Genomic DNA, 9938 nt, shown 5'->3' on the forward strand with positions numbered 1-9938 from the left:
GTCGCGTGTACAGCCTTAATGGTTAAAGCTACATAGAAATCATGTATGACGGAAATGTTCTCCTTAAAATTATCTATAAAAACACAACAGCATATATATGTCTATCTTTTATGGTTGACTCACAATAACACGTGTAACTCCCGATAGCTTAGCAGTTCGGAGCTTTCTGATTATATTTGTTTACCCTTATGTTTATAACACTCATCACTTATCCCTAATAAGAAAGTTAACATTATTACCTATTCAATAAAAAAAAGAATCATAAAAATCGGTAAAGAAACACCAAAGTTATACATGAAATACGCTAAGCCATTGCGCGTGAATGAATACCAATTCATGCTTTAAGGACTTTAAGGATTATTTTTGTGTAACGGTTGCAGCGCTCGACGCGACTCGCGGTGGGAGGAATAAATAAAGAAGTGCAGCCTTAATCAGTAGGGTAGGGGTAGGGTAGGGGTAGAGTAGGGGTTGGGTAGGGGTAGTGTAGGGTAGGGGTAGGGGAGTGGTAGGGTAGGGTAGGGGTAGGGTAGTGGTAGGGTAGGGTAGGGGTAGGGTAGGATAGGGGTAGTTGAAAGTTTACAACGACTTTCACGCGGACGAAGTCGCGGGCGTCCGCTAGTTTTAAATATATTTCATGTACAGAATTGACCTCTATAGATTTATTATAAGTATAGATTGTGGTACGATATAGTTTTGAATCATGATATCCTGAATTCGAATCCATCGGTCGGGATATGAGCTCTTTTTAAAAAAAAAAAAAAAAATCTGTAACAGCGTGGATTTGGGAAGTTAGTGGTGCTACACCCTTGTGCTTTGGAAAGCGATTCTGTTAACACTCAGAAGGTATTTTTTTTATAAATTAAAAAAAAATGTAAATTACAAAGTGTAAGTGGTATAAATACGAATACGAATAATAAATACTAGGTATTACGAACTCCAAAACAATGGATTCTTAAATATAATAACATAATTATTGCCCGTTTGTTTAACCTATCCCGTCAAAATAAATTTTCGTTGTAGAAACTTTTTATCTTAGGAAAATGCGGTTTCTTATGAACCTTGGTCACCCTACTTCTTAAGCAAGTTCCCATATTATGCATAGCGATGAAAATCACCTTGATTTATACTTAGAGATTATAGGTTTCTCCATCTCTCGTCCGAAGATGCTCAAATTGAGCAATACTAATCTAGTTAATCTAAAAGCAGTTGCTTTATAACTGCGTCTATGGCTAACAGGCATACTTGGGTACAGATGATGAGGGTTTGAAATAAAAACTATGGAGTATGGTGCTTAGACCCGTCATTGTTAGGGTACGATAATATTATAGTTCAGCAGGCGGGGGTCGGGTGATGAAAGTCCTTTACCGTTGAGCTATTGGGGTTTTTTCGTTTATCTGAAATTGCTATGTCCACCGGATACTCAATCGGTTTTCCATAAAGTATTTGCGTTTTGCATCATTTAAATGCATATACCTATGCTTAAAGTTTCTAGTCCGCTATGGTTAGGTAATATAAGCATCTGGCTCTATAATAAGCATCTGGCTCTATTAGTCGTGGGTCGGTATATATGAAGTCAACCTATACCCCACCAACCTACAATGGAGTAGCGTAGTGAGTCGAAGCTTCAAACAGCTTCTCCTATAATGTTCCTACTGTGAACCATTAAAAATATGCTAAATGATGATGAGTGATGTAAGCGGTTATTTTGCTAATTACTATTTTCGAAAGAACAATAATTAAGATTACTTTAACATTTAAATGATCTTTAAGTGTACCACGCTGCCTTAAACCTACTCAATTACTCATCAGTTTGGATCATCGATTCCCAAAGTGGTCGATGGAACCCCAGGGGTCTACGTTGATGTTACACAAAAATTGGGGTTCAAGATAAATTATCTGGTTTCATACCGAATAGGGAGTTTTCTAAATAAAATAATTGTGAATTGATTGCTTCCTTGTGCTGTTAGTAGAATTCAAAAATTAAAGTTGGGTGATATAATTTTTTGTCATCCATTCATAGCACAATCAATGCAAATCTCACGTTTTTTTTTGAAAATTGTTATTTCGTGGTGGGTGTTGATTCAGCTGCAACGAAAATTTCTATAGAGGATTCTAATCACATCTTTTGTCAAGTTTTGGATAGAAAGGGGAATGACCATCCCCGGCCCAGACCTACCCTACACCCAGCACTTTAGGTACTTATATCTAAAAAAAATCTTGATAATTCTACTTTAATAATGAAATCATCACTATATCAAAAAAATAGTTTGCTATAACGTTTTACGACATTTTTAATTCGTCTTTAATTTGTCCACAACGGGGACAAGCTAAGATCGTTGACCATACAGCCCTACTTTTACGTTATTTTTCGAGGATTTACGTGATTGATTTCTTTGTTAGATTTTTTTTTTGTTAAGTTTTGTTGATAACAGAAAAAAAAAATTACAGCTTCAAATGTTACTTGGCCTTTGGTTTGGTACACCGGCGAACAATTTGCCCTAGAAGAGTGATAAAAAAAATATTTTTCTTTAAGAAACATACCTACTTTTACTAAGCCAATTATTTAACTAGATCATATTAACATTTCCATATACTTTTAAACGGGGGCATACCTGGGTTCCATTATCCGGCGTTGTATGGGCCGTAAATCATTCCCCTTTAGCAGGGGGTCCACCGGAACCAGTTAAATTAGAAAGTGGTCTACGAAAAAAAAGTTTGGGAACCTCTGGTTTGGATTAACCGAAGCAAGGAGGTACACGTAATTATTCGTGCCGTCAAATGCTATCATCGCACCATTGAATATACCTCCCCATAACACAGTGCTCCGGTATTGAACCATGTAGAGCAAGGTCGCTAATACTAGTCGATTGTGTTCGACTTATAATTATTGTGTGTCTTAAGTTAAAGAATAAGTGCCCTTTATTCTTTAATTTTTCTAATTAAAAAAAACAGATTTAATTAAAAGGACTACTTCTTTCTGACACTTAAAATAATCCTATCCTACTAATATTATAAACGCGAAAGTTTGTATGTTTGGATGTTTGTTACTCCTTAACGCCGCTATTACTGAAGCGATTTGGCTGAAATTTGGAATGGAAATTACTGCTACTTATAATCCATGGTTTCCCGAGATTTGCGAGAACTGATGATTTTGATGGTATGAATGTTTGTTACTCTTTCACGCCACGACTGCTAAAGCGAATTAGCTGAAATTTGGTTTTGAGATATAGTATAGCATGGATTTTATCCCGGAAAAATCCATGGTTCCCGAGGGATTTGTGATAAACTTAATTCCACGCGGACATAGTCGCGGGCGTCCGCTACTTTTCGTCATAATAATTCGAACCAATTTACACAATATAACCTTAACAAATTATATACTTAAACCTTCCTTACAAATCATTCTGTATATTGCTGAAATCTGTTTGAAAATACATTTAGTAGTTTTCGAGTTTCAAGAGAGAGTACCTACTGATAGATGCTGCAGAAGCCAACATTGTCCAGTAGGTAAAAACTTAAAATAAATCGCTTATGCCTTGTACCAGACAAGTAGGCAGGTACTATAACATCTATATGTTTGTATTTTGTGCAATATGTTTCTTTAATTGTTTTATGACCATTTCGGACCCTTGGCGAAGAAAGGAAGGCTATATGATAAATGCACATCCTGACAGGTGATGTAACTATCTATGAGATGCCCATTTCAATACAATGGGTATATGTAAATATTGTTTCGATTTTCATATTATGCTTTGTTTTATGTTGTCCAAATTACGAAAGCGATGTCCGCCGTGGCGTGCTCAAAGGTTTTGATGAAAGTAAGCATCGGACTTTAAATTATGGTTATACATGCCACGATGTCGATCGTGCAAGTCGAAATTAAGGGAGGTACCAGTAGCGAAGACTGAAATTTACTCGTAGGTAACCCGTTCATGTGGTTTTCTGAATGTGTTTAAATTAAGACAACACCGGCTGAGCACCGCCTTCATACTGATCAGCAGGTAGAACATATTATGATGTTATTTTTCGCTTTTTAGTTTAGTGGGTACGTTTTTAGGTTTTGAAGTCGGTTGTAATTTTTTATTAAAATTTTTATTATTTTTCCAATTTTAGTGTAAAATTTCATCTCAAACGAATACATCAGACCCCTAATGACAGTCACAACCCATCTAAGTAGAAAGTTCTCAGCAATACGAATTAATCAAGTCCGAACACAAGGTAGTTACTGTAAACTGTTAAGGAGTTCCTTTCCTTGACCTTGGTCTTCATCATCAGACCCCTAAATGACAGTCACAATCTATCTATGGGGAAAGTTCTCATTAATACAAATTAATCAAGCCCAAACACAAGGTAACTGCTGTAAATCTCCGAGGAGATCCCTCGTCTGTTTTATGGCTCCATCATCAGATCGATTTTAAACCTTCATGAAATTGTAGTGCTTAAAAGTACTAAATGGAAAAGTTTACGAACACAGTAGACACCCATATAATTTTCGAAAGTTCCCCTCAATTTCTCCCGGATTCCATCATCAGATCTTGACATGATGGCAATGGGACCAAATGGGGATTATACCGTTTCAAACAAAAAAATAATTTTTGAAATCGGTCCAGGCGTCTTTGAGTAATCGGTGTACATACATAAAAAAAAAAAAATACCGACCGAATTGAGAACCTCCTCCTTTTTGAAGTCGGTTAACTAATATATAAAGAGAGAGGGTAAAGTTTGTAGTAATTTTTGGATTGTATATACCGTTTTTTAATAAGTCTACCTCGTAACCTTACGAGAACGGGAACTACGCGAGTGCAACCGCGTGGCGTCGACTAGTTTTAAATATCTCCACAGAAGTTATAGTAGCCAGCTAAAACAACATGATTGTTTTAATTGTAGCAACATAACAACTTTCCACGTTTCCACCATTACACCACAATGATTTGCATGCGTTTTGTAAAATTTGCCGTAACCCCGTGAGAACTGCATGGGCTATTGTGCGTACAGTTTTACCCCAAATATGGTTTGGTACACAGATTCAAGCTATGCATAGTATCGCCATAGAGGTTATATATTTTAGTATATAGTTATGACGAAGACGATGATTGTATATTTATTTACTTTACTTATTATAACAATAATTGTATATGGATATAAAATAAAAGCTTAACAAATAGATGAGGTAGTGAGAAATGGATAATTGGTAAAGATGTAATGGATGGGCGAAACAATATATCCACGCATGCGCGGTCGACGGAATTCTAAATATGAAATGAATCTGGAATGTGAAATGTAGATGGCCTAACCTAAAGTGGGCGAACGAAAGAGTTCGTTCGCCACAATAGCATATTCGCCAGACTACAGACATTATTTGACGGCCTCCGTGGCGCAGTGGTATGCGCGGTGGACTTACAAGGAGGTCCTGGGTTCGAGCCCCGGCTGGGCAGATTGAGATTTTCTTAATTTGTCCAGGTCTGGCTGGTGGGAGGCTTCGCCCGTGGCCTTTTTACCACCCTACCGGCAAAGACGTACCGCCAAGCGATTTAGCGTTCCGGCCGTGTAGAAACCGAAAGGGGTGAGGATTTTCATCCTGCTCCTAACAAGTTAGCCCGCTTGCATCATCACTTACCATCAGGTGAGATTGTAGTCAAGGGCTAACTTGTAAAGAATAAAAAAAAAAACAGTCTATATTAGATTTCTAACTTTTAACAGTTGTAATTTTAATAGGGTAGTCCGGTATGCTAAATTTGCAGTTACTAAAGCGTCATTGGATTTGATTAGATTTGCTAGATTAGTTGATAGAAAGAATAAATTGTTATATACTTTTTTCGCTTTCAGGGGAAAATAACTACAGACTTTAAAGGCAAATTTTATTACTTTGGTTAACTGAAGTCATCAGAAAACATGAGCGATTATTCAGGGGATTAATTTATTCAAAATGAGTAAAAAACACTTTAGTTTTTCAGACAGCATGGACCTATTTCAAGATCTCTATTCAACACCATCTCTCTCTCATATCTCAACGGTAAAGGAATCGGATTCATCACGGAGAGTCAGTCTTTACCGACTGGTTTGAGGGGAATTAAAATATTGATCATATTTAAAAGACAACAGCTGTGATTTGGAGGGCATAGGTTCGAATCCAGTCCGGGGTATGCACCTCCAACTCTTCAGTTATGTGCATTTTATGAAATAAAATATAACGTGTCTCAAACGGTGAAGGAAAAACATCGGGAGGAAACCTGTATACTTGAAAATTTTCTTCATTCTCTACGTATGTAAAGTCTGCGTCGGATTGGCAGACTGCCTGGCATTCCGTTACCGCTCTCATTTTGAGAGGAGACTTGTGCTTAACAGTGATCTGAAAATGGGTTGTCCGGGGCATGCACCTCCAACTTTTCAGTTATGTGCATTTTATGAAATAAAATAAATACGTGTCTCAAACGGTGAAGGAAAAACATCGGGAGGAAACCTGTATACCTGAGAATTTTCTTAATTCTCTACGTACGTAATAATAAGTCTGCGTCGGATTGGTAGACTGTCTGGCAATCCGTAACCGATCTGACTTTGAGAGGAGACTTGTGCTTAACAGTGATCTGAAAATGGGTTGTTAATGATGATGATGATTTAAAAGACATATGATAAACTAGCGGACGCCCGCGACTTCGTCCGCGTGGAATTCAGTTTTTCACAAATCCCGCGGGGACCATGGATTTTTCCGGGATGAAAGTAGTCAATCCAGAGTAAAATCTATTTCCATTCCAATTTTCAGTCAAATCACTTCAGTAGTAGCGGCTAAAGAGTGACAAATATACAAACAAACATACATCCATACAAACTGTCGCGTTTGCAGGGTATTATTCTTAAATAATTGTGGTGTGTGGCATAATGTAGTAATAAATATATTTTCTTTCTTTCTTTCTTCTTTCTTCTTTATAATATTAGTAGTTATATTCCAAAAAAAAAAAATATTAACCTAGTCTCTCAACATAATTATCAATTACCAAATTACAAATGGATCAGTATCATCTGCTTATTTTAATAAGTTTATCGAAGGTCGTATTACCCACGAACTTCGTCTGTATAGACGTGTCGAAACTTGAGTAATGGAGTTATCCATTTTACTTTTTACCGGAGCCCTGATTAGGTGCTTTATGTTAGAAATTGATGTTGTAAAGTCACGACTGCTTTTGATAAATTATCTTTATCCTTGCAGGCCTCGCTTTCCGAATCAGTGGGTAGATTCGTTACCGACTGACCGTCACAATTACAATTTATATAAAGACTTCGACGACCTCTGTGGCGCAGTGGATTTACAAGACGGAGGTCCTGGGTTCGATCCCCGGCTGAGCCGATTTAGGTTTAATAATTAATTGGTTCAGGTCTGGCTGCTACCCTACCGACAAAGACGTACCGCCAAGCGATTTAGCGTTCCGGTACATTGTCGTATAGAAACCGAAAAGGGTGTGATTTTTCATCCTCCTCCTAACAAGTTAGCCCGCTTCCATCTTAGACTGCATCATCACTTACCGTCAGGTGAGATTGTAGTCAAGGGCTAACTTGTAAAGAATAAAAAATTTGTTAAAATTAAAAAGAACCGGAGATCTGTGGGGCTTGTCAGTGAAAGTAATATCTAATATAATTGATGTAATTGCTCCCCACTTAGCCATTATTTTTAATGAATGTGTGGACTTACGTATTTTTCCGAACCTAATGAAGCATGGCAAATTGATACCACTTTTTAAATCAGGAGACAAATCAGATCTTAATAATTATAGACCGATTACAATATTGCCAACACTTAGCAAGGTCTTTGAAAAAATCATATTAAATCAACTTTTATGTCATTTTAATTTAAATAACTTGTTTCATCCTGAACAGTATGGTTTTACAAAAGGTCGCAATACAACTGATGCAGGGGCTAAACTTTTAAAACATATTTATGAAGCATGGGAAGGTTCTAAGAATGCTATTGGTGTGTTCTGTGATCTGTCCAAGGCGTTCGATTGTGTTGACCATAACACCCTTCTACTCAAGTTAAGCCACTATGGCATCAAAAGTGTTGCACTCGATCTCATTGCCTCTTATCTCAGTGATAGAACGCAGAAGGTATGCATAAATGTCGCACGGTTCCACTACCATAATGGGCGTCCCACAGGGTTCAATTCTGGGTCCTTTTCTATTTTTAGTGTACATAAACGATTTACCATACCATGTCAGCGGCATATGTGAGATTGTACTGTTTGCTGATGACACATCCTTAATTTTTAAGTCCGACAGAAATAAAGATAACTCTGACGACGTAAACCGTGCCATATCGCATGTGTCGCATTGGTTCACTGCAAATAATCTACTTTTGAATGCCAAGAAAACTAAATGTATTGAGTTTTCATTGCCAAATGTTAAAAAATTAGATAAGTCTATAATGATCGATGGTGAAACACTGGAAATGGAGAGTTCCACAGTTTTCCTGGGAGTGACCTTGGATTGTAAACTTCAGTGGGGTGCTCATATAGAAAAACTGTCTGGTAAACTTAGCTCAGCGGCATTTGCCGTGAGAAAAATAAGACAGTTTACTGATGTTGATACAGCTAGGCTTGTTTATTTTGCGTACTTTCACAGCGTAATGTCTTACGGTATTTTATTGTGGGGCAAGGCTGCCGATATACAATCTATATTTGTTCTTCAAAAAAGAGCAATTCGAGCAATATATCAATTAAAATCACGCGAGTCCCTTCGTCAAAAGTTTAAAGAAATAGGTATACTAACAGTAGCCTGTCAATATATATATAACAGTATAGTATATGTAAGACAAAATATTAATTTGTACAAACGAAAAGGAGATTTAAACCCACGTCTTACTAGACACGGGCATAAGTTAGTTATTTCTGCATATCGTCTCCAAAGAGAAAAAAATCTTTTGTAGGTTTGGGTGTACTCTTCTATAATAAGATCCCCAAGACTGTGATGGACCTGCCAATGCATAGCTTTAAGCAATGTGTTAAAAAACATCTACTTAGTCGAGGGTACTACAACATTGATGAGTTCCTTAATGATAAAGATGCTTGGAGGTCGTTGGATCAGCTTCCACCTTCACACAGAAAGTAAAACTATAAAAAATGTAAACAGTAATTGTTATTAATTGTAAATTATAATACTGTATGACTTTTTCAAAAGAGCAACTGTTGAGTTTCTTGCCGGTATCTTCTCAGCAGAACCTGCCTTCCGAACCGGTGGTAGAATCTTTACAAATAGTCAACTGACGTGTCAAAAGTGCTTGTAAACTGAGCCTACTTGAAATAAATGATTTTTGATTTTGATTTTGAAAAAAAAAATAAAATAAAAAAAAGTCGAAGAGCCCCTTGAAATCATCATCATTAACAACCAATTTTCGGCTCACTGTTGAGCACGAGTATCCTCTCAGAATGAGAGGGTTTACGCTAATATTCCACCACGTGGGCCTAATGCCGATTGGAAGACTTTACACACATATAGAATTAAGAAAATTCTCATTCGCCACGCCACTGCTGAGCTCGAGTCTCCTCTCAGAATGAGATGGGTTAGGCCAATAGTCCACTACGCTGGCCCAATACGGATTCACACACGCAGAGAATTAAGAAAATTCTCTGGTATGCAGGTTTCCTCATGATGTGTTTCCTTCACCGTTTGAGACACGTGATATTTAATTTCTTAAAATACACTTAAGTGAAAAGTTGGAGGTGCATGACCCGGACCGGATTCGAACCTACGCCCTCTGAATCGAAGGCAGAGGTTATATCCATTACTATCGGAAAGAATCTACTTTGATGAGTAGGTAGATATTTAAATAATTTTGTAACTTCAAAAATCTTTTAAAAGGCAATTTGCCTTAAAAGTGTCCTCAAGCGATGTCAAAGTTCAAGAGATTCAGACCTTTTGCAAATATTAAGATACAAATCTTTTATCCGTGT

Source organism: Bicyclus anynana, chromosome 18 (assembly GCF_947172395.1).
Source record: "Bicyclus anynana chromosome 18, ilBicAnyn1.1, whole genome shotgun sequence".
Lineage (NCBI taxonomy): Eukaryota > Metazoa > Arthropoda > Insecta > Lepidoptera > Nymphalidae > Bicyclus > Bicyclus anynana.